Below are 22577 nucleotides of genomic sequence, written 5' to 3' on the forward strand. Positions count from 1 at the left end.
CCAGATATTCAACCTCGGCCTCTTCTTCCCTCCACCGCTAGAGGAATTCAGTAAGAGTTTCATCTCTTCCCTGCTTGACGCTGGCAAGGTGCGTGAAGTACTTCCTGCACCTTTGTCCCCTCATGAAATGGGAGATAAACCTAGCGGCCAGGTCTTGGAATGAATTTAACGAGCCTCCCTTCAAGCTTGTGAACCATCGCTGCGCCCCTCCTGACAGCGTTGGGGGGGGGGGGGGGGAGGGGTTCGTTCATGATATTGGGGATGAAAGGCGGGGTGAGGGAAATCCTGGGTACCACGGCGTTAGCACCATACTCCTTCCACCGCACCAATTCATCTATCTTGGTGTTCATCGCGTCCAGCCACTCCGCCGGGGGGCTGACTCGGACTGCCGTCCCTAGGGGGCGATATGCGATTTCGCCCTCGGCTTCATCCAGACCGTTGTCGCGGGCGCCACCCCTTCGTGACTCTTGACCACGTGGCACCACGAGCGGCCCCAACGGGGCTGCCTGACATGGATAACGTGGGCTCGCTAACCGCCCTCCCGTCTCCCGTCTTCGGCAGGAACTGAGGCGGGCGCCTCCAACACACCGCGGCCGGTGTTTCGTCCACCTCCACTGCATGGGGGATCGGGTGGGTGCTCTCCTGATGGGCCGACCATTTCGACGTACCTCAGAATCCTGCTAGGATGGTAGAGACTACAAACACGAGCTAATCGTAGCGATCCCACAGACGGTGCCAATGATGGTTTTATTGAGACCGGGTCCACCATAAACCGGGTACAGGGGTACAGAACGGGGGTAGGGCGCTACGCCCAGAACAATGCGTACAAAAGCCCGAGGTACAAGCCCGGAATGGCGGCCCAAATACAAAGAACAAGGCCCACTGGATGGGTATAGCTAACTATGCTACTTGTAGGAATCGAACCCAGGTGACGGAATTGAGAGTATGAGATCAAGACCACTAGACCGTAGTGTCTGTCCTGTCTGAGTTGCCTTTAGCTAAGGATCCGGGACCCCTATTTATAGCATGCCCCCTCCCCTCCTGGGCCTCCACGTGTTTTACTCGCCACTCCCTCCTTTTCCATATGCCAATCCGCACGTTCACCATGCTTCCGAAATTCCCGTGCCCCTTACACGTACCATACACACCATGCACACGCACCCCCCACCCCGGGCCACGACGCGGTTGGCCGTGCCCCCGCCGCGGGGTGCCGGGCCCGCGCCCAGCCAGGCGCGTTGGGTGTGGCGTCGCCAGCCGGGGCCAGCGCCCCAGCCAACGTCCCCGCCCTGGCCGTTGGTGCCGGCGACCACCGCCCCCGCGTCCCCGCGCGGGGGCGTCTAGCCATGCCCCTGGGCCGCGCGCTGGGAGCGGTGTCGCCAGCTGGCGCCCCAGCCGCCGACCCGCCTTGGCCGTGGGCGGTAGCGGCCGCCGCCCCCGCGCCCTCACATCCACACAGCGCACGCTGGCTAACATCATCTACCATGCACGCCGCACCTACCTCCCCCCCTAACGCCGTACCTACCTCCCCCCCCCTCTCACGCCTTACCTACCTCCGCCCCTTCCGGTCCATGCTCTTCACCCCGGCCCACCATGCGTGCTCGTCTTCCTAGCCCAACAACACTTGGGCCAACCTCCTTCTTTCACCACCCCCACTTGGGCCAATACTTTCCCAATAAAATAGACCCCCTAGGGTCCCATATCCCCATCAATAATATTATTAGTACAGAATAATTTATACTTGTCTTAATAATTAATTATTAATATTATTTTCTAATAATTATGTATTGTCACCTTTTTCGGTGTAATTATTATGATAATTTATATACATACATACATATATATATATATATATATATATATATATATATATATATATATATATATATATATATTATACTTAATGTATAATATTATTGGCACAAAATAAATTATACTTACCTTAATATATAGATTATTATTTAATATAATTTCTTAATTTTTATTAAAGGTAATTATTCTCATAATTTTTCTTTCCTTCTTTTGTGTAATTATTATGGTAATTTTATGGTAATGTATTTAAATATTGGAAGAGAACAAATGTTATAATTAACATAATTACTATAATTAATGAAATTATTATGGTAATTGCCACAATATTTGGTAATTATAAATAATATAATTAATGAAATTGAGAAATATAAGATTTCTTTCGTAGAAATATTTGTGACAATTTTATTAAATTATAATTAATAAAATATGAAATAATAAAATTAACAAAAAATGAATATTTATAATTTTATTTATAACTGTGTATACATACATTTTTAAATTTCTAAATATATTTTTTAAGTATAAATCTATCAATATAAATTATAATTAATTAAATTATATTATAGAATTTTCTTATATACATATTAATAAATATTATTTGTATATACAATGTATTATACAATTATATAAGGATATGCGTCTGATTAGAGTTTATATTTATTCATACAAAATTTAGAATTTACATTTTTATTGATTTCTAAGTACAATTCTCTTAGTTATTATTATTCATATTTTTAGAATTATAATATATATGAAATACAATTTGGAATAAATCAACTTAATTATATGAATTTTCTCTATAAATTTATCTAAATATGTACATGATTAGAGATTATATTAATCATACAAATAAATATAGCATGATTGGATTTACTTTAATTTGTTTTAATTCCCTTAATGATATGACTTTTCTTTATCAGTTTTTTTATGGGAGACTAAGGGAGTGCTTGGGTTGTTGGAAATTATTTTTTTAAAAAAATACTTACTAATAAAAAATAATATTAAAATATTTTTAACCCCCCGTAACATGTGTAAATCTTATATTTTTTAAAAATACAATTTAATAAATATCATAAATTAATTAGTACAATATCATTTCTATTTATAAATTCTAATAATTAAAAAAATTCAAATATGTGAACCAATGATTTCAAAATTAAATTAATATACAGTTACAAATAAATATAGCATGATTAGATTTTTTTTTTTGAAAATTATATGATGCTTCATTAAAAGTAGGCCGAAATAACATCCGGTGGGTGAAGATCCCAATACATAGCTGTGGTTTGCTGATAAGCCGTAGTAGCTAAAGCATGAGCTAGATGATTCTCTAATCTAGGAATAAAATGAAACGAACAAGACTGAAACGAAGATGCAATAAGCCTGCAGGTGTCAATGGCATAGCCTAGATATGTGCGCAGCACAACGGTTGGTGCAATAAGATAACGATGTAGTGTTAGGTAGTCCGTATAAACGTCAACATTCTGCTCTCCCCGATCCTTCAACCATGATAGAGCTTCCTTACATGCGAGTGCCTCAGCCATAAGTGGAGAGGAGCATCCTTGTAGTGGTCCATTGTACGCCGAGACATATCCCCCGTCCGTGTTTAGTAAGACTACCCCCATAGCAGCTTGTCCTGTCTCTTGCATATACCCCCCGTCCACTCGGCATACTCGCCTTGGTGGTCCAGGCGGCTCGGCAACGGGCAGAATCAGCGCATTGAGCTCGGCATTTCCTTGCAGCGGGTTCGGCGTAGGCAGCGGCGTTGTGGCTCGGGCCGTGGGCTGTGGGTGCGCCCGTGTCCACGCGTGCTTGGCAGCAGCGGCGGCCTTGAGCACCACCTCCGATCGTGGTAATGTTGCTTCCCATACAGCCCTGTTCCTTGCTCTCCAAATATTGTAAAGTATTGCTACTGCATAGAATATCCCATCAGAGTCTAGAACATTTAGAAGTTCATCAAACCAAACATAAAAAATATTTGTGATTATATTTGGGATTGTAAGGTTAGATTTATCCCAAATGTTCCGTGCAAAATCACACAACACCATGGCATGCATTGTGTCTTCTTGAGATAATCCACACATGGCACATCGTGGATCCACATCCACCCTCTTTATAAGCAAATTTGTAGTAGTAGGCAGTATATCACTAATGGCTCTCCATAGAAACATTCTCCACTTTGGGGGATCTTTAACTTCCATAGGGATAACCATTTTGTAAAAACCTCATTAGTCTGCTGATAATTTCCCATTATTTGCTTATATCCACTTTTAACAGAGTACTCTCCTCTTGGGTCCCCATACCAGTACTAGGTATCTGCATACCATGGGGAGATGGGTATTTTCATAATTTCTGCCACATCATTGGGTTGAAATAAGTCAGTTAAGATCGAGGGATCCCAAACACCAGTTTGCTGATCTATCAAACCTGCAACCTTGGCATCTTGCAACTGTACTGGCATTTCTGTTTGTATCATTGGGTCATGGTCATTCCGTAGCCAAGGGTGGGTCCATATAAATGTAGACTCCCCATTACCTATTCTGCGCCTGACCCCACCACAAATAATACTCTTTGCTGCCATGATGCTCCGCCAGCAGAAACTGGGATTATTTCCCACTTGCGCATCAAAAAAAGATCCTTTCGGAAAGTACCGGGCCTTATACACACGTGTCACCAGAGAGTCAGGCTTAGTCAAAATTCGCCACGCCTGCTTTCCTAGCATCGCTAGATTAAATGCACGCAAATCTTTAAACCCCAGCCCACCATATTTCTTTGGGATACATAACTTGTCCCATGCCTTCCAATGTATTCGCCTGTCAGTTCCAGAATCCCACCAATAACGATTCATTGCCCTTTCTATTGTCGTACACACTGATACAGGTAACAAAAAAACGCTCATTGAAAACGTAGGCATAGATTGTGCTACAGTTTTCAAAAGAATTTCTTTCCCCGCCTGTGATAGCAGTTTTTTATTCCATGACCCAATCCTTTGACGGATTTTATCCTCCACATACGCAAAAACTGCTTTTTTATGTCTTCCAATAAAAGAGGGGAGTCCCAAATACTTGCCAAAATTCGATGCATGTGCCACTCCCAGAATCTGAGCCACACTTTGTCTATCCTCGATACTAGTATTTCTGCTGTAGCATATACTCGACTTATGATAATTTACTGCCTGCCCAGATAAATTCTCATAAACAGATAGGCTTTTTAACCTCAGTTGCTTCCTCCGCCTTGGCCTTAAAAAACAGTAAACTATCATCTGCAAAAAATAAGTGAGAAATCAGGGGGGCTCCTCTTGCTACCCTGCAGCTATGTATTGATCCCACATTATGTGCCTGCTGCAACATCAAAGATAGACCCTCTGCACAAATAATAAATAGATATGGGGACAATGGATCCCCTTGCCTTATTCCACGAGTGGGTACAATATGATCACACCTTAAACCATTCAACTGAATATTATATGAGACAGAGGTTACACACTTCATAATCAATTCCACCCAACCAGCATGAAAACCCAGGGCCAACATCATCTTTCGTAAGAAGGACCATTCGACCCGATCATATGCCTTTGCCATGTCTAATTTAAGGGCACTCCATCCCCCCACTCCACATTGTTTCCTATTCAGAAAATGCCCCACCTCTGCAGCTAATAATATATTATCCGTTATTAGCCTATCCGGGATAAATGCGCTTTGTGACTCAGATATTACTCCCTCCATTAACGGCTTCATTCTGTTAGCCAACATCTTTGCCATAATTCTATATACCACATTAATGAGGGCTATAGGCCGTAAGTCAGTGACATACTCAGGGGTTTTCTTCTTTGGGATTAAAACAATATCAGTCTCAGTCAACCCAGGTGGGAAATCACAGGACTCAACACAATTTATTATAAAACTGGCCACATCACCCCCAACCACATCCCAAACATGTTGGTAAAAGCCTGGATTCATTCCATCCGGGCCTGGTGCCTTGTCCAGGAACATCGCAAATAATGCACACTTAACCTCATCAAGTTCAAAAGGACGTAACAAAGACTCATTCTGTGCCTGCGTGATTCGCGGGACAATTCCCTCAAAAAATTCCTCCCCAGTTCCCGGGGCTCCAGCACAGAAAATACGATTATAATACTGCCAGAATAATATTTTTCATAGGATCCCCCTCAACCCAATCCCCATTATCATTCATCAATCTAGAAATAGTATTCTTCTTTTTTCGGTGAGAGGCATACCTGTGGAAAAACTTCGTATTAGCATCTGCCTCCTTAAGCCAGTGTTGCTTGGCTCTCTGCCTCCAGTAGGCATCCTCCTGAGCTTCAGTACAGCTTAACAGCTGTTCTAGGCACTGGAACTCAGCAAGGGAGGCCGGGTCAGTACGCCCCCTCAGTCGCTGCTGCTCTCTTGTCAGTTCATTGATCAGTTTTCCGTACTTATGATACCGGTCTCCACCCATCGTGTTAACCGGGTCCCACAGTACTGAATACAGTTCTGTAATCCCTGGCCCCTCCCCTCCTGCCAGGACTGCTCTACCACATTCCTGCACCCCTCATCGTGCAACCAGGCCATCTCAAAACGAAAACCCCTCCTACGAGGCCCAACACCCCCAGCGTAGTCTTGAATCCCCAGAAAGAGAGCCGAGTGATCAGACTTCCGGGTTCTCAGATTCATCACTTTAGCCCCCATCACCATACTCCGCCACTCATCCGTCACTAGAACTTTATCGAGCCTCTCCTCCATCCAGTTGACTGTCCCCTTCCCCTTCTCCCATGTGTACGAATAACCAACCATAGGCAACTGAGCAAGCCCACAGTCCTCAATAGCTTCCCCAAAACCGCGTAGGAGGCTATTCGGATGCGGATTTCCCCCTCTCTTCTCATTCTGATATAACAAATCATTGAAATCACCAATAACAACCCACGGGAGATTCGACCTGCCCGAGAGTGTTCTCAAAAGATCCCATGACTCAGCGCGTCTTGTTCGTTCAGAAAACCCATAATAACCCGTCATTCGCCATTCAGGAAAGCCAGCAATAGTTACCCCAACATCAACATAGTTCGTTGAGTAACTGATTAGCCGGGCCGTACTATTCTTTTTCCACAGTAATGCTATACCACCACTTAACCCATCGCTATCAACATAAAACAGTCCCTCATAACCAATCTTAACACGTAATCGTTCTGCATGATCGCGTGCCACTTTAATTTCCATTAGAAATACAAAGTCGGGTTGCTTCCGGGACACCATGTCCACAATCTCCCGAACTGTCCGGGGATTACCCAAGCCACGGCAGTTCCAACTTAGAGTACTCATTGATCCGGGCGGGTCTGGGAACCAGTACCCGCCAGTTGCAAGTTTTTTGGAATTTCGGCCATGACAATATCTTCTCCCTCGCACCTCCGTCCCTCACCATCCACCTCCACCCGGCGCCGTTTGGCAACCGCCACCACCTCCCCCTCAACCACCCCCTCGGTCCGGTTCACACTTCCCGAAGACCGCCCCACCTCCGCCCGATCCACCTGCAGTTTCCGCCCCACGGCCTGCCGGCCCGTCGGCAAAAGCCAGCTGCCCCCCACCAGCCTAGGGCCACGGGTCCCTCCTGCCCGTAGCTCCGGGCCATACAAATACTCCTCCACCGGCATCTTCAAGTCCCTTGCCCCACGACAAAACTGATACGAATGCCTTAGCATCCCGCAGAAATAGCAATAAGTATGAAGGCATTCGTACTTGAACATGACCCAGCAACTCGTCTTATCTCGTTTAATAAAGTTCATTCGTCTTTTCAAGGGCTTGTCAACAGGCAGCGAAACCCTAATACGGTGGTACATCTTCCACGGGGCATTGTCGAAGCGATCATCATATTTCACAAACGTTCCCAAGAAATTTCAAATTTGTTCCAAAATCCGACTAGACGAATATCCCTTCGGCAGTCCATGCAATTGGACCCATAAATCCACCGTATCCAACACTACATCAACCGGCATAACTCCGTCAGGGACCTGTTTACACACGAGCGTACTGTTATCAAAAGACCAGGGACCCTCGTTCAGAACTCGTTCCATGTCCGTTACATGATGAAAAACAAATAGGAACCGACCAGGCTCTACCTCCGTTGCCTCAACTCCGCTCACCGGTTGCCACACCGATGCCAAAACCTGACTCATAAATTCCAACCTGACTAGCTTCCGTGGCAAGAACCTTCCCACCACCCCCCAACACTCCTCCACCTTGCCGGTCCCCTCCTCGGCACCAGCCCCCTCGTCCGGCATAAATGCCGTCGCCTCTTCCGCCAGCACCATATTGGCCCACCTGGCCGTCAGACCTGCTACCTCCAGCTCATCCGACGTCGAAGCCATCACACATGCAAGGGTTAGATCGCGGTTGTTGTTCTCGTCCGTCGGAATTGCTCCGTAGTTTTAATTTTCTTAATGAAATGACTTTTCTTTATCAGTTTTTTATCGGAGGCTAAGGGAGTGTTTGGATTGCTGGAAAATATTTTAAAATAAAAAATTATACTAATAAAAAATAAATTTAAAATATTTTTTAACCCCTCATAACATATGTAAATGTTATATTTTAAAAAAATACAATTTGATAAATATCATAATTTCTATTTATAATAGTTAAAGAAAAAAAATTCAAAGATGTGAACCAATTATTTCAAAATGAAATTAATATACAGTTTCAAATAAATATAGCATGATTAGATTTACTTTAATTAGTTTTAATTTTCTTAATAAAATGATTTTTATTTTTCAGTTTTTTATTAGAGACTTAGGGAGTGTTTGGGTTGCTGGAAAATATTTTAAAAATAAAAATACTTACTAATAAAAAATAATTTTTAAATATTTTTAAATCCCTAAACATGAGAAAATTTTATATTTAAAAAAAATATATATATAATTTGATAAATATAATAAATTAATTATTGCAATATCATTTATGTTTACAATGAGAATAATTAAAGAAAAAATAAATAATTAAAATATGTGAACCAATGATTTTAAAATGAAATTAATATACAGTTACAAATAAATATAGCATGATTAGATTTAATTTAATTAGTTTTAATTTTCTTGATGAAATGACTTTAATAAAAGTAAAATCCTCATTTCAAATTCTACGTAATTTTATAAAGAAATATTAATTTATTAATTATTATTTACACAAATTTATACTATTAATAAAAGTAAAATCTTCACAAATTAAAATTAATATGTACTTAAAAATAGATAATGATTATCAAATTTTGAGAATAATTAAACCATTATAATTGTGAGAATAACGAAAATAAATTCTGCTTAATAAATTAGAAAATCCGTTTGAAATTATATGTAATTTTATAAGAAAATAATAATTTATTAATTATTATTTACACCAATCTATAGCTATACTATTAATAAAAGTAAAATCTTCAATTAAAATGTCTTTCACCCTTCTGATACGAGATTGCCCTTCAAGTTCTAACGAAAACAATTCACGTTGATGCTCGCATATGTCATGGCTATCAACAAAAGTCAGGGCCAAACACTAACTCATGTTGAGTTATTTCTAAAAAAAACAGTCTTTAATCACGGTTAATTGTATGTGACTTTTTCCCGAATCAACCATCCTGATGGTCTGTTGGTTTTAATTCTAGACGATGATAGATAAAATTCCGTTACTACTACCAATGTCGTCCACAAAGAGATTTTCAATAATGTATAATTCAAGCTATTGATATTATGTTTTTTTATATACAAAGATGACAAAATTGCTATATATCTATATAAATAATTTATATAACTGAGTTGCTAGACAACGAGCTAATTAGCCCAATTAATACAAATTCTAAACACTGATATATAAAATCACTAAAGTTGTAACACCGAATGCGTATATCTACATGTTAGCTATTAATTGGGCAATTATTTACTCAAATTCAAGCATTGATAACATCAGAAAACATAATCGGTACGGTGCAACTCAATTCTTCAATTATACTCCGTATTATATAATATTCGATGTTATAATTTATACAATTATATATCGATCTAAATATTTTTAAAATTTTATAACAAATTCATTCTGTGCAACGCACGTGCGCAAATACTAGTTATTATATATATATATATAATAAAGCAGAATCCTAGCTACAACATTTTTCCCACCAAAAGTGTGAATGAATGGGTAAAATTAATTTTTACTTTTTACTTTTTTTTTTAAATGGTTTATGCCATTTTTAATTACAATTATTATTCAATGAATCCTCATTCCTTTTGGATTCCAAAACGTTAGCATGAATATAGACAGTTCCAAATAAACATTCATAATAGAACTCTAATTCATGGCTTATAAAAGGAGTCTAATATCAGTTCATATGCACCCCGGTAATTCTACATCACTACAAACACTTTGTCAGATCAGTCGAAAATATCAGTTCAAGTATGCCTCCTCTCTGCATTTTGGCCAGTCAGATAACGCCCATGAAAACCACGTGTGCATTGAAGGTAAGATGTATTCATACATATGAAGTTAGAGAATGTAGGGGCAATAAAGTTGTCAAATGTCGAGAATCCGTGTTCCATGATCGTGTGGTAAGCATCTAATCTGTGAAAATAAATTCATCAATTGCAGGGTAATTTGCAAAATCACAACAATATTTTTTTAATGTAATTGCAGGGTAATGTCTTACATGCTCATATACCCCGCGAACATGTTATTAAATTCCAGAATAGATTTGTTAAAGGCAAAGTTAATTGTTTAAAAAACTTTCTGGTTGTTACTAACTTTTATACTTATAATGTAAGATTTTCCCTAATAATATATATTATATATTATATATTAGGACCTTAATTAAGTGGTGCAAGTTGACTAGGCTTATTAAGTGGTCTTGTTGGACTTAATAACTAGTAGTTGTTAGTCAACCAAACTCTGTGCCTAATATAAACCTGGATTGATGGGATACAGGATTATGGATTAGATAGCACATTCAGTTACGGTACTCAGACCGCTCAGTAGACACCAATACACCAGGGGTTCTGAGTCAGGTCTGAGGCAAAACATGGCTAACGGTCTACCGTTAAGAGGCAACACAACAAGAACATCAACTATGGCTGGAGATCAACACGGCTACGCTTCCGCTCTCATACGAGGTCAGGTTTCTCGTATACTATGGTTTATTATAGTTAGACTATTGTATATCTAACATTTGGTATCAGAGCCTTTATAATCTCTGTCTGGATGATTGTTTTGCCTAAAACAATATTAAGTTAATCTTTCATATACATCAAGTTTTTGTATATGTTTCATATATTAATTCGTTGAAATATACATACAAAATATATCAATTCAGTCATGATATAATTAAGCAATTTAGTATGTATGTTTTGAGTGAATTAATTAGTATTGATACTGCCTTAATTAATCTTAAGAGCCTAAAGCATAATTTTGAAATTATTTTCAACATTATTAATCTTTCTCCTACTGCCATGTTTTATCAATGAGTCGGTAATATGTCGCCGGTATTTTTGGGACTCCGGTTGTTGTTCACGCCGGCGACTGAAGATGGATGGAGTGACGGCGGAAAAGTTTTTTAACAGAAAAAAAAAATCAGTTTTTCTGTTTTTTTTTTTTCCTTCCGTCAGTTTTTTTTCCCTCGCCGGCATTAAGGATGTCACCGGTGTGTTCTCCGTCGCCATTCCTCGTCCAGAACATGCGGTCGTTGTAGCTGCGACTTTAGTTCTTTGTGAGAGGACAACGCCATGGCACTGAGGTGTTCGACGGTGGCGTTGGTGTCGCAACAAAGAAGAGACGGCGGAGGTGGGCTGGATTCTGGTTTGCCGCTGCTGTCTCCCATCCTTAAGGCGGCGCTGACTCCGGCCGTTGCTACATCCTCCTTCAGGTGGTGCCATTGCTGTTTTTCCTCTTTCAGGCGACAAATGCTCCGGAGGACGCTGGTTCTAAGGCAGTTAGGACTTCAGGCTGGTTAAAAGATGAAGATGATTATGGAATTAAATTTGGGCCAGGTCAGGCCCATTTGGGCAGACCTGGTCCAAATGCTTAAAAAAAAAAAAAAAAAAAAAACTCTTTGGCCTGTTTTGGATTGTTGGGCTTGCTTGAGTATTCCATCATCATATTTAGACTTCTTCTAGTTAATTGTTCAATTAATTTCTCCTTAAATAATTATTAAATTATCATTCATTTTTGGACAAATATTAAGTTTTAAATTTGCTATTTGAATTTTAATTTAATGTTGAGGTTTATATTAACTTTCTTTAAGTATTGCAATTTATTTAAGATATATGGGTTAATAATATATTAATATGCAAATTCAAGCATGCTACGTATATTCATAAATTATTGTTATTGTTATACATTCATAATAGCATGCTACGTATATTCATAAATTATTGTTATTGTTATACATTCATAATAGCATGCATTAAGGTTGAATTTAGCATATTATTAACTCATAAATTCATTTTTTAATATCATTCAATTTTGGATCCTTAGGCCAATTTTAGATATTATGACCTACTAAAGTAGCTTGTTTTGGTTTCCCCTTAATTTTTTAGCACATTCTAGTTTTATGTGTCTTTGGGACTTTAGAACCTATTTTTAAACAAGCTATTTGGGACCTATCTTGGGTCATTAAAGTATGGATCTCATTATTTTAATTGATATTTAAATAATAATTGTAGCTCTTTTTATAACATGTTTATTAAATTTTAATTATTACTAACTACCATATTTTGGTATTCATCGTTGGTAATAATATTAAGTTTTGGGTCTATTTCAGTACTTAGACCATTTTTATTCATGTTATAATTCACTTGGGTCATTGAGGTTTATGTGCCTAATTTGAGTGATTAAGTACTATAATTATTGTTTTGGCCTGTTTAGAGACATTAAGGATTTAATTGTTATTTTGGTCATTAAGAACTATAACGTACTATTGTTTAAGTTGATTAAATTCTTAATCTATCAATAGTTTTTCAGGGCCTTAATAATAATATTAAGTCTTTAATTTTATGGCAAAAGCAATATAGTTGGTATATTGTCTATATAATGGTAATTTGGTTATTACCTTAACTTTAGTCTCCCGAAGTATCATAATAGTCATGATTAATTATTATGTGGTAAAATTGAGATTAGTATTTGACATCCCTTAATTACAGTTTTGCCTTTACTGTATTTATTATTAATTGGCATTATTAATTACTGTTATTAAGTTTAGGGACTAATCTCATTTTATTACTTTTCATAATAATTATCATTTCATGGTAATATGCTATATTTGGTACATTGTCATGATTACCACTTCATTTTACATGACTATTATTGTTGGTAATTAAGTCCTACCAATAAATTTTAATGTACCATTGGACGCTGCATCGAGTTTATTGACATCGATAGTGAATATTGGGAGAATTCTGGAGTTTTTCTTCTCATTGTGGATCATCATCGTTGTTAGCGCAATGGAGAGATGCGGTTTGCATCATTAAGGTTAGTCATTAATTATCTTTTATGGTTGTTATTGATAATTAGTGCTACAGTTACAATTAACCGCTAGTTTGGACTAGTCGCATAGTTTATCTTTAGAAAAATGGAAACATTAAAAGGTGCATCACCATACTCTGATTTGTCGTTATTATTAATGTTAATAGTGATTATAATGTTACTTATTACTATTAATAATTAATAATTAATTAATGATGACATTATATTGTTATGGTATTCAGATATATATCTTCAACTGTTTTCAAATAAATTTATGTGACCATATTCCAGTTAAGAAAATAGTTTTCTTGACATTAATATTTTTCGGACTTCAAATTTTATTAAGTTTTCAAAATTTTATCCGAAAACGTTTATTAATGTTAGCGATTTTAACCATTGTTTCTCCATATCTAGTCTCCTATATAATGTGATAATATTATTATGGTTATTTATTGCTATTTTGATTATTTGCAATTTTGCCATTAATAATAATAATATTATCAGCTGGGTTATGGAAAGTGATTTTGAATCAATTTAGTAATCTTGGAAAACATGTTTTCTAGGCAATTGACTTTTGCCATTAATTCCATAATTCATTTAGTTCTTGGAATTATGATTTTAGTTCTGGTTGCCCATGTTTGGTTAAGTATGAATATTTGGTATAAATTCATATTCTTTAGTTGGTTCATACTTTCTAGATTGTTTTATGCATTCGATCACATTAAGTACATAATATTAAGTTTAATTATGTAATTAGGGTTTATGAGATTTTAATTTACAAATGCTAGCATATCCTTTTGGTTTGATATTGTTTGAATTTGTAAATACAGTTATTTCTCATAAATTTTATCTTTATGCATTAAAACATTTTCCGATGGGCTTACAGTTTAAAAAATTTTAAAGTATATATTCAGTACATTATTATTCAAAATGTTGGGTCTCTTTTGGTTTGGACTCATCGGTGTTTGAATATTAAGTTTATACTTTAAAATCTCATATTGTAAATTGCTTTAAGTTATGCAATTTATTTGGAATATATGACTTTAATGTTTAATTTTATGCATATTTGTCCACCGCATAATATTATGTTTTTAAATTATGCAATTTTATTATGCCTTTAGCAATGCATACTTTGTGATGGAATTATAGTAGTTCCTTATTTAAGTTGGACTTACGCATAAACTTTAGTTGCGGTAGTGCCTGAATTTAAGCACGTTTAGTCCGCTATTTTTAATTCACCATTTAAGCTTTAATCATAGGTGAACCATACAGTTTACTGGTGTATACTCTACAGTTTTAGGTTCATACCCCCAAACAGTTATACATTAAGTATATATGAATCGGGGAGACATACTAGTTTTAATGGCCATGGGTTAAGGACATCTTGAGCCACTAGTCTCCTTAAATTGATACTCTATTTAAGGAATTGGTTTTCAGTGAGACTTAGTCTCTAACCACCTTTCCTTGGAGTATATTTAGATTTTCCCATCATAATCTGGTATAATCTGTTTGTCAAAATTTTAAGTATTCCTTGCGAATGTGATTTGTTTTCGGTTCATTAAAGAATAGCCAAAGCATCTTTAATTTACTGAAATATCTTGAGTTTTCAATCTTGGTTAATTACGGAAATGCTACAGCATATTCAGCTACCTAAGATTGTTAAGTTTCAATCACATAAAGTTTAGGCAAGGAATTGATAATTGTCTAGTGATATTATAATTTTAATTTGGTTTGGGAGTAGCCACAGCATCCTTAATCTGTTAAAATTATATATTAAGCGGTTTATTTTGATCACATAAAGTTTTGGACATATCATTTGTGATTAATTGTATGTAATATGATAAAATTTAGCCCACAGGCAATTTCGTTATGTTTGTATGATTAATCAGGATGAAATACTGGACTACGGTCATAATTTAGCCCACAGGCAATTATGTATCGGAATGTAGTTTAGTAGTTTTATCAGTGACGATAGAAATAAATCAATTTATTTACTTTATGGTTATTTGTAAATAATTTCCAATTCTATCATGAAGTTTAATTTTATGATGTAAACTTTAGATCATATTTCTTAATTTGCCCACAGGGATTAAGAAAAGGAACATAATCTCTTAAGTTTTTTATCATAATGATAGTAATGAATTTTATTGACTAAAACTTTAGCCTACAGGCAAGTTTTATGTCATTTGATTCTTCAACTCATTTGATAATGGTTTCATCATAAATAAATTTTTCAGTTGGATCTAATTGAGTAAAACTTTAGCCCACAGGCAAGTTTTATGTCAATAAATCCTTCAACCCATTAGATAATAATTTTTTCACAATTCTTAGAAATTATAAATTTAGCTCAATTATAATTCTAAAATTCATGGTTTGCATTGGCAAAATATGTTTTCAGTCACTTCCCAAAATTTAGCCACTTCTATTAATTAATCCACTAATCTTGCTTGGTTCTTCGGACTAACTGTAGTAAGTTACGTGATTTGACATACCTCTTGGATTCCAATAATAATAATAAAATGTATCTTTTAAGCTAAATTCTACTTTGATTTTGGGAGGTGTATTTTGTTTTTTTTTAGTATGTCCAACTATGGTGGGGAAACATATCTTCATTATTTAGTTGGACTTTAATAGGAACCAAAAATTGATTATTTAGTATGTCCAACTAATGGTGGGGAATTATGTCTTCATTTGTTAGTTGGTCAATAAATCAATTATGAGTATGTATATTTTTAAGTTCACTTTATTAATTTCGCTGAAGAATATCTTAATCAGTGGGAGTGATCATTTAGAAAAAGATCATTAAGATACTCCACTAAAGTTTTTGGATTGTATGTCAAACAATAAGTCCAAACTATTCCACAAGTATTAATCTTGTATTTGTTCATATAAATTCATAAGTTCAAATTATTGAACATTTGGTTGTGCAACATATTTATGAAAATGTTGTAACCAAGGAATTTATTAGAACAAAAACATTTAACTTGTGGTGCACTATCATTTAATAAATTCTTCAGTGATTAATAGAGTCTTTAGTTTCTTCAAAATTTATCCTGGGCCATTTTGATTTGTAAGGCTCAAAACAATTTTGTGGGACATATAAGTAAGACTCATTATGTTCAGTTCATTTAAAGTGACCATTGAAGTTATTTGGGAAGTTATGGTGTATGTTTAAGATTCCAAATTTATGGACTTAAGACGTTTGGTTTATTGTCTAAGTTATTGGAATGCTTCTGTGACTTGACTATCTTTGGCTATTTTTGATGAGTGGGAGTGACAGACGTGTCAACTCCAAGCTCTTAGCTGTTAGAGATAGTACTTAAAGTTAACTTATAAAGAAGTCATGGAATATATTTAGCATTATGCTAACATTAAGAGATCTCTACTTAAGGCATGCTTATAAAGTTTTAGAGATCATACAGTGTACTCTTTTGTACAATTTGGATGCGTTTTCTCCTTCAGTTGTGCACATAATGTATTTTGAGAAACATCCCTTAAGGTACCGAGAATAAACGTAGGGTTTGTTCATTAAGGACCTAAGTTGGAGAATTAAAATGCATGTAACCATAATGGATACTACTCTGATTAAATAGAGGACATATCACTATGATTCGTGGATTTTGTTCTTTGATGATGGTTGTGCTAGTACTTGCACCAAGTGGGAGAATGTAAGATTTTCCCTAATAATATATATTATATATTATATATTATATATTATATATTATATATTAGGGCCTTAATTAAGTGGTGCAAGTTGACTAGGCTTATTAAGTGGTCTGGTTGGACTTAATAACTAGTAGTTGTTAGTCAACCAAACTCTGTGCCTAATATAAACCTGGATTGATGGATACAGGATTATGGATTAGATAGCACATTCAGTTACGGTACTCAGACCGCTCAGTAGACACCAATACACCATCTAGGGTTCTGAGTCAGGTCTGAGGCAAAACATGGCTAACGGTCTACCGTTAAGAGGCAACACAATAAGAACATCAACTATGGCTGGAGACCAACACGACTACGCTTCCGCTCTCATACGAGGCCAGGTTTCTCGTATACTATGGTTTATTATAGTTAGACTATTGTATATCTAACATATAAGACTAGCAATAACAAATTGTACAAAAATCAATATTTTCCTAGGCACTTGTTTCGTTTGAGAAGTTTTAAATCTTTGAAATCAACTGAGATAGACGACAAGGAACTTATTGGTAAATAATCTATTTCATTAATTTTTTTTTTGATACTGCAATCGTATTTATATTGGATTTAATTCTTTGTAACTTTCCGTTTTTTAGATGTGATTGGAAGGATAATTGAAATATATTCTCCTATAGAAAAGGCTATTGGTGGAAGGCCTTCCCGGTTGATAGACTTTCTTATAGAGGATGAAAGGTATATTATGTGTTAGTTCATAATTTTATTGTAATCCTTTTTTTTTTTTTTTGGATACTAAACTGTTTTTGTGTGTTTAGTGGTGAGAAAATGAAATGGACTGTCTGGGACGACCATGTTGATAAGGTCGATTCTTGGTACAAAAAAAGTACGACTGATCCTGTCATTATTTTGATGCAATTTTGTAGGGCAAAAACCTGCTTCAACAGTAAGTTCACATCTCTACTTGATTTTATAGCAATGTAGTTTTTTATTATTTCATTAATACAAATTACTCTGTCTTTTTCAATAGCTGGTGAAACTAAAATTTCATCTTCATATGATGCGACTCAATTATTTATAAATGAAGACATTCATGAAATAATTGATTTTAGGGAAAGGTAAATACTACCATTGTACACCACTTGGAGCACCTCCTTCTCCGCGACAACCCCCTCCGCTTTCTCACCAAAACCAAAGAATTCCTCTCCAAACAGTCGGAAAACATCCAACCATATATTGTTTTGTACAATTGCATAAGAGACAATTACTAAGTTGATCGAACAGTTAAATTAATAACAATATCAAATTTAACTCTTTGTGGAAACTTTCTATTGGCCATGTTTGGTAACATAGTTAGCTTATCCGTCAATTTTGATTTATTTGACTACTATTAGTTTCTTAGTCTATCAGCGAACAAGCTTGCCCATGCTTTAGCTAGGGAAGTTTATGGTCCAGGTTTTTGGTTTAATTCTATCCCTTCTATATATTAACGGAATTTAGTGTTATTTAAGGGAATAAAATAATATAATATAGGGTAAATAAGGAAAATCATTAAAAAAAATACTAAAATCAAAATAATATGAACCATTCATTTTAAGAAACAATACTACCGACCAATCTTTATTTTTTGACTTTCAACGGGACATAAATAATCCTTTTGACTATTAACCTTTACCAGTTTTCATCGTTGACTTTCAATTTGACCATGAATGGTAGAAGAAACCCACTACTACTTTGCGGCTGCGATTGAGAAAGCAATCTGATAAGCTTCTCAACGCTCTGAAACCCAATCGCGGCCGCCTCCTTCACGGCGTTGTCCTCTGTCTTCAAACTTTTTTAGTTTGTGAGTTTTTTTTTTTATTCTTACTTTCTGTTGTGTTCACTTTAGTATGTGTGGTGAGAAGTCTCCTATGCGGAGTATTTGTTCTAATGCAAGTCTGTCTGCTGCCAATACTTTTGACACATTCAACCGTGGGTCTGTGATTATGAGTACCATAAGTGATGTGTAGGAAAAAAGACATGTATTGTTTTTTCTAAAGTCTATTACTTATTATAATATAAGCAATATTCTTCTAGACTTGGAATAGAAAGTGGTTTGGACTGGTGTTATAACTCATGCAAGACACATGGATGTAACACAAACAAAAAACTTTCCTTGAATACGAAGGGCTTCTATGACTTTTACAAGTGTAAAAGAACATGGGGAGAAGGTATTTGAGGTACATAATTAAAGTGAGAGTTGTTGACAAGGATGGTAATGCACCATTCCTTTTATGGGACAATGAGTGTAAGGAATTGATAGGCATGTCGGCTATAGAACTGAGAGGAAAATATCCACAGGTAATGCACAATTACTTATTAAATGAGTTTACTTTCAAAGTCTAAAGCTTACTATTAAGTATTAACTATATCTAATTCTTGACTTATAGGATAAGCGACTACCCCCAAATGAGATTTTATCGCTGTGTTCCATGACACTGATTTTTAAGATTTCCGTGAGAAAAGAACAATTTGATAACCTTCCTAATGCCTTCGCTATTATGAAGATTATTACGATCGTTCATTGGTTGATTCCTACTATCCTGAATTACTGGAAAACTTTGACAATGATCCAACTTCTAAGCTGGAGCAAGGACTATTTGAATCATATGAGGTAAAATTGAAATACTTTTACCTTATATCAATTGAAAATCTATGTTTGTCCTATATTAAAATTAATAAAGTTTTCTTTTTCAGGAGTTCCTTTCATAAGGTGAGGCTGAAAATCCCTTGGCCTTAATTGGGACTGTGAAGGAAGTTGAGGATCTAGACTCGGGGAGTTGTCAAAGCATTGTCTATCAGATGAGTTTTCCTCAAGCAAGACTTCTTCAAAGAAACTACCGATAGAACAAGTTGGAGAACACATTTGATGATGCAGTTTGACTTTTAAAGAAATTTTAAGTTGAATCATTGTTTTGGTGTTTCGGTTGTGGTCCCTTCAAACATTGAAGACATGTTTGGCTTTTCTTAATTTTTTTTTATAAACTTTGAGACTTTTTAAAATCTTTAATAGTTAAGGATTTTGCTATCTTTTTCAGACTAATCTTTATAATGACCCTTTTAAAATCCTTCTCAGAACGAAGGTACCAACCAGTGCCATTTTCTCAATAGTAGTAACAGATATGTACAGATAATGTTTTTCGTTAGATTTCATAGCTAAATACATGCATAGGAGTGCAAACTATGTTGACCATACCATAAGACGAAGAACACAAGAGTTATATACGGTACAAAATACCCATTTCAGATTGGTCAAAGGATAGCATGTCAAAAATGAAAAGAGATTGATAAAGATAAGAGTAACTGTAATAAGAGAATGAAAATTCTAGGTCATTAGAGCTGGACAACAGAAGAGATTTGAAATTTAGAGAAATTTAGTGAAATTTAAAGAAGGTTTAGTGAAATTTAAAGAAGGTTGTCAGTTCTGGAATTTAGAATGAACATTATAAACTCTACATCTAAGCGTGCAAACTAACATATAGTTGAAATTCTAGATGATTATATAATTTAAAATAACATTAAGTAAAGAATTCGCATATCGTATGTCATCTTCAACTAAATCTCCCAAGTTTTTTTGTGTTGACCCAATACCTTATGGAATTTTTGTTCACTGCCATCTCATAGAAGTTATGATAGGTGGTAATACTTTCCAACCTGCAAAGGCAACTGCACCATCTTAGGAAAACATTAAAAAATCTTAGATAGATATGAAGAAAGAGTATACAAATATCATATAAAAATGTTCTGTTGAAAACATATTGTACTCATACATAAATTTAATGAATGTCTATCACACCAGAATATTAAAAATCACTCTTAATTATTACTTTTTCAAAACTTTGTTCTTCACATGTCTTTATATCCATCAAAATGTAGAAATCAAAACATTGTCATTTTCCAAAATTATAAACTCTAAGGAACTACTATGAAGAAGCTCACGAAATCCAAAGTGATAGGAAACAATTCACAACAAACAATTTCATCAATTTACCTTACTACTGCTTTTTTTTTTTTAACCTTTTTGTTATCGCCATATGCAGTCACTATTTGTGCTCACCGCGAGGTCTTCTATCACATAGTTTTCAAAAATTCTCGTGCAAAAATACACTAGAAAGACTACATCAGAAACTCTATTACATTTACGTAACTACAAGAATATATTGGTTGATTTTATGTGATAGAAATTAAAGTACCTATTTGCATGTGCAAAAAAATTATTCAAACTGAATTAGGATTCTTTTGAGCTACAAATCAGCATGCAATACAATAAGTCTATAACAGTAGTATCAAGTATTTATAAAACAATTTTAAAAACCCTATATCTAGAATCTAAGTACCAACTATCTTCTACAACCCTAAATCTTATTAAATCTATGAAATTTAATAATTATCTTGAAGGTAACTGAAGGCGGCAACTTATCTCTATATTTGGGCATGGATCTTAAAGATGACTTGATGGTGGAAGATCTTTTCGATCACCCCTCTATTTCACTGTACAAACTGATTTTCTAAAAAATGGCTTCTGGCGAAGGAACCCAACGATCTCAGTTTGGTAAACAGAAGGTGATAGCATTGCGACAGAATTGAAAGGAAGAAAATAGGAGATGTGGTCTGGGATGTCTGAATTTAGTGTTGGGTGTGCGACTGGAAATTCTAGAACCTGAACGAGAGGAAAGTGGGAAATGAGAAAAGTGAACACGTGGGCAAATTAGTTCTTGCAAAAAAAAAAAAAAAAAAAAAAAACAGGTTACTTTGACAAAATTAGGAATACTAATCAATAAAATTTACTACTCCATAAAAATTAAATTTATTCAAATATTATCACATGGGGGTTGTTATTAATGAAACCAACATTTGTGCGTGCATGTTACTGCTTCAAGAGTAAACAATTCAAATGATTTAAAAATTTTAATTGTAGTAGGAAAATGTTGTAAGTCATCCACTAATATGGTTTACAAAGAACTTTTTAGTAATTTGCAATTTTGATTTGTTTTATTATTATTATTATTACCAATTAACTTTTTAAAACTAAATAACTCTAGGAAAATGGTCAAATAGCCCCTCGAACTTTAGTTTAAAAGTCAATTAGGCCTCTAAACTTTTTAAAGGTGTAATTACACCCATCAACAATTCATTTAAGTGCAATGAAGCCCAAAAACAAATTAATGACTTGCTATCACATGTCATTAGGGTTCAGGTCACCTTCCGGCAAAAAAAAAAAAAAAAAAAAAAAAAAAAAAAAAAAAAAAAAAAGTGATCGAAATTTTCGACAAAAGAAGTGACCAGTGAAATTTTCTGCAAATCTGGGTCGGTTGCTGCCGGAAGGTGGCCTGAACCCTAATGACCTTTGATAACAGGTCATTAACTTGTTTTTGGACTTCATTGCACCTAAATGAATTGTTGATGGGTGTAATTACACCTTTAGAGGTTAATAATTAACTTTTAAGCTAAAATTCAAGAGCCTATTTGACCCTTTTCCTAATAACTCTTGATTTGAGACCATAACATTTATGTTTGTATTTTTCATACCGTGCATCGTACAAAAAAATACTAGTAATATATCTATAATATAATTGAGAGAGAGAGGAA

The 22577-nt window shown here is 35.7% G+C and overlaps 1 long non-coding RNA gene across 1 annotated transcript; it reads right to left on the reverse strand.

The window, feature by feature from the left end:
* Window positions 1-3627: 3627 nt before the first annotated feature.
* Window positions 3628-18766, reverse strand: LOC109179561. The gene is made up of 4 exons (XR_002053931.1): window positions 18683-18766; window positions 9341-9345; window positions 6389-6396; window positions 3628-3638 (listed from the first exon to the last, which is right to left on the reverse strand). It is a non-coding gene; the product is annotated as an uncharacterized LOC109179561 (long non-coding RNA).
* Between the last annotated feature and the right edge of the window lie 3811 nt (window positions 18767-22577).

Source organism: Ipomoea nil, unplaced genomic scaffold (assembly GCF_001879475.1).
Source record: "Ipomoea nil cultivar Tokyo-kokei standard unplaced genomic scaffold, Asagao_1.1 scaffold0937, whole genome shotgun sequence".
NCBI lineage: Eukaryota > Viridiplantae > Streptophyta > Magnoliopsida > Solanales > Convolvulaceae > Ipomoea > Ipomoea nil.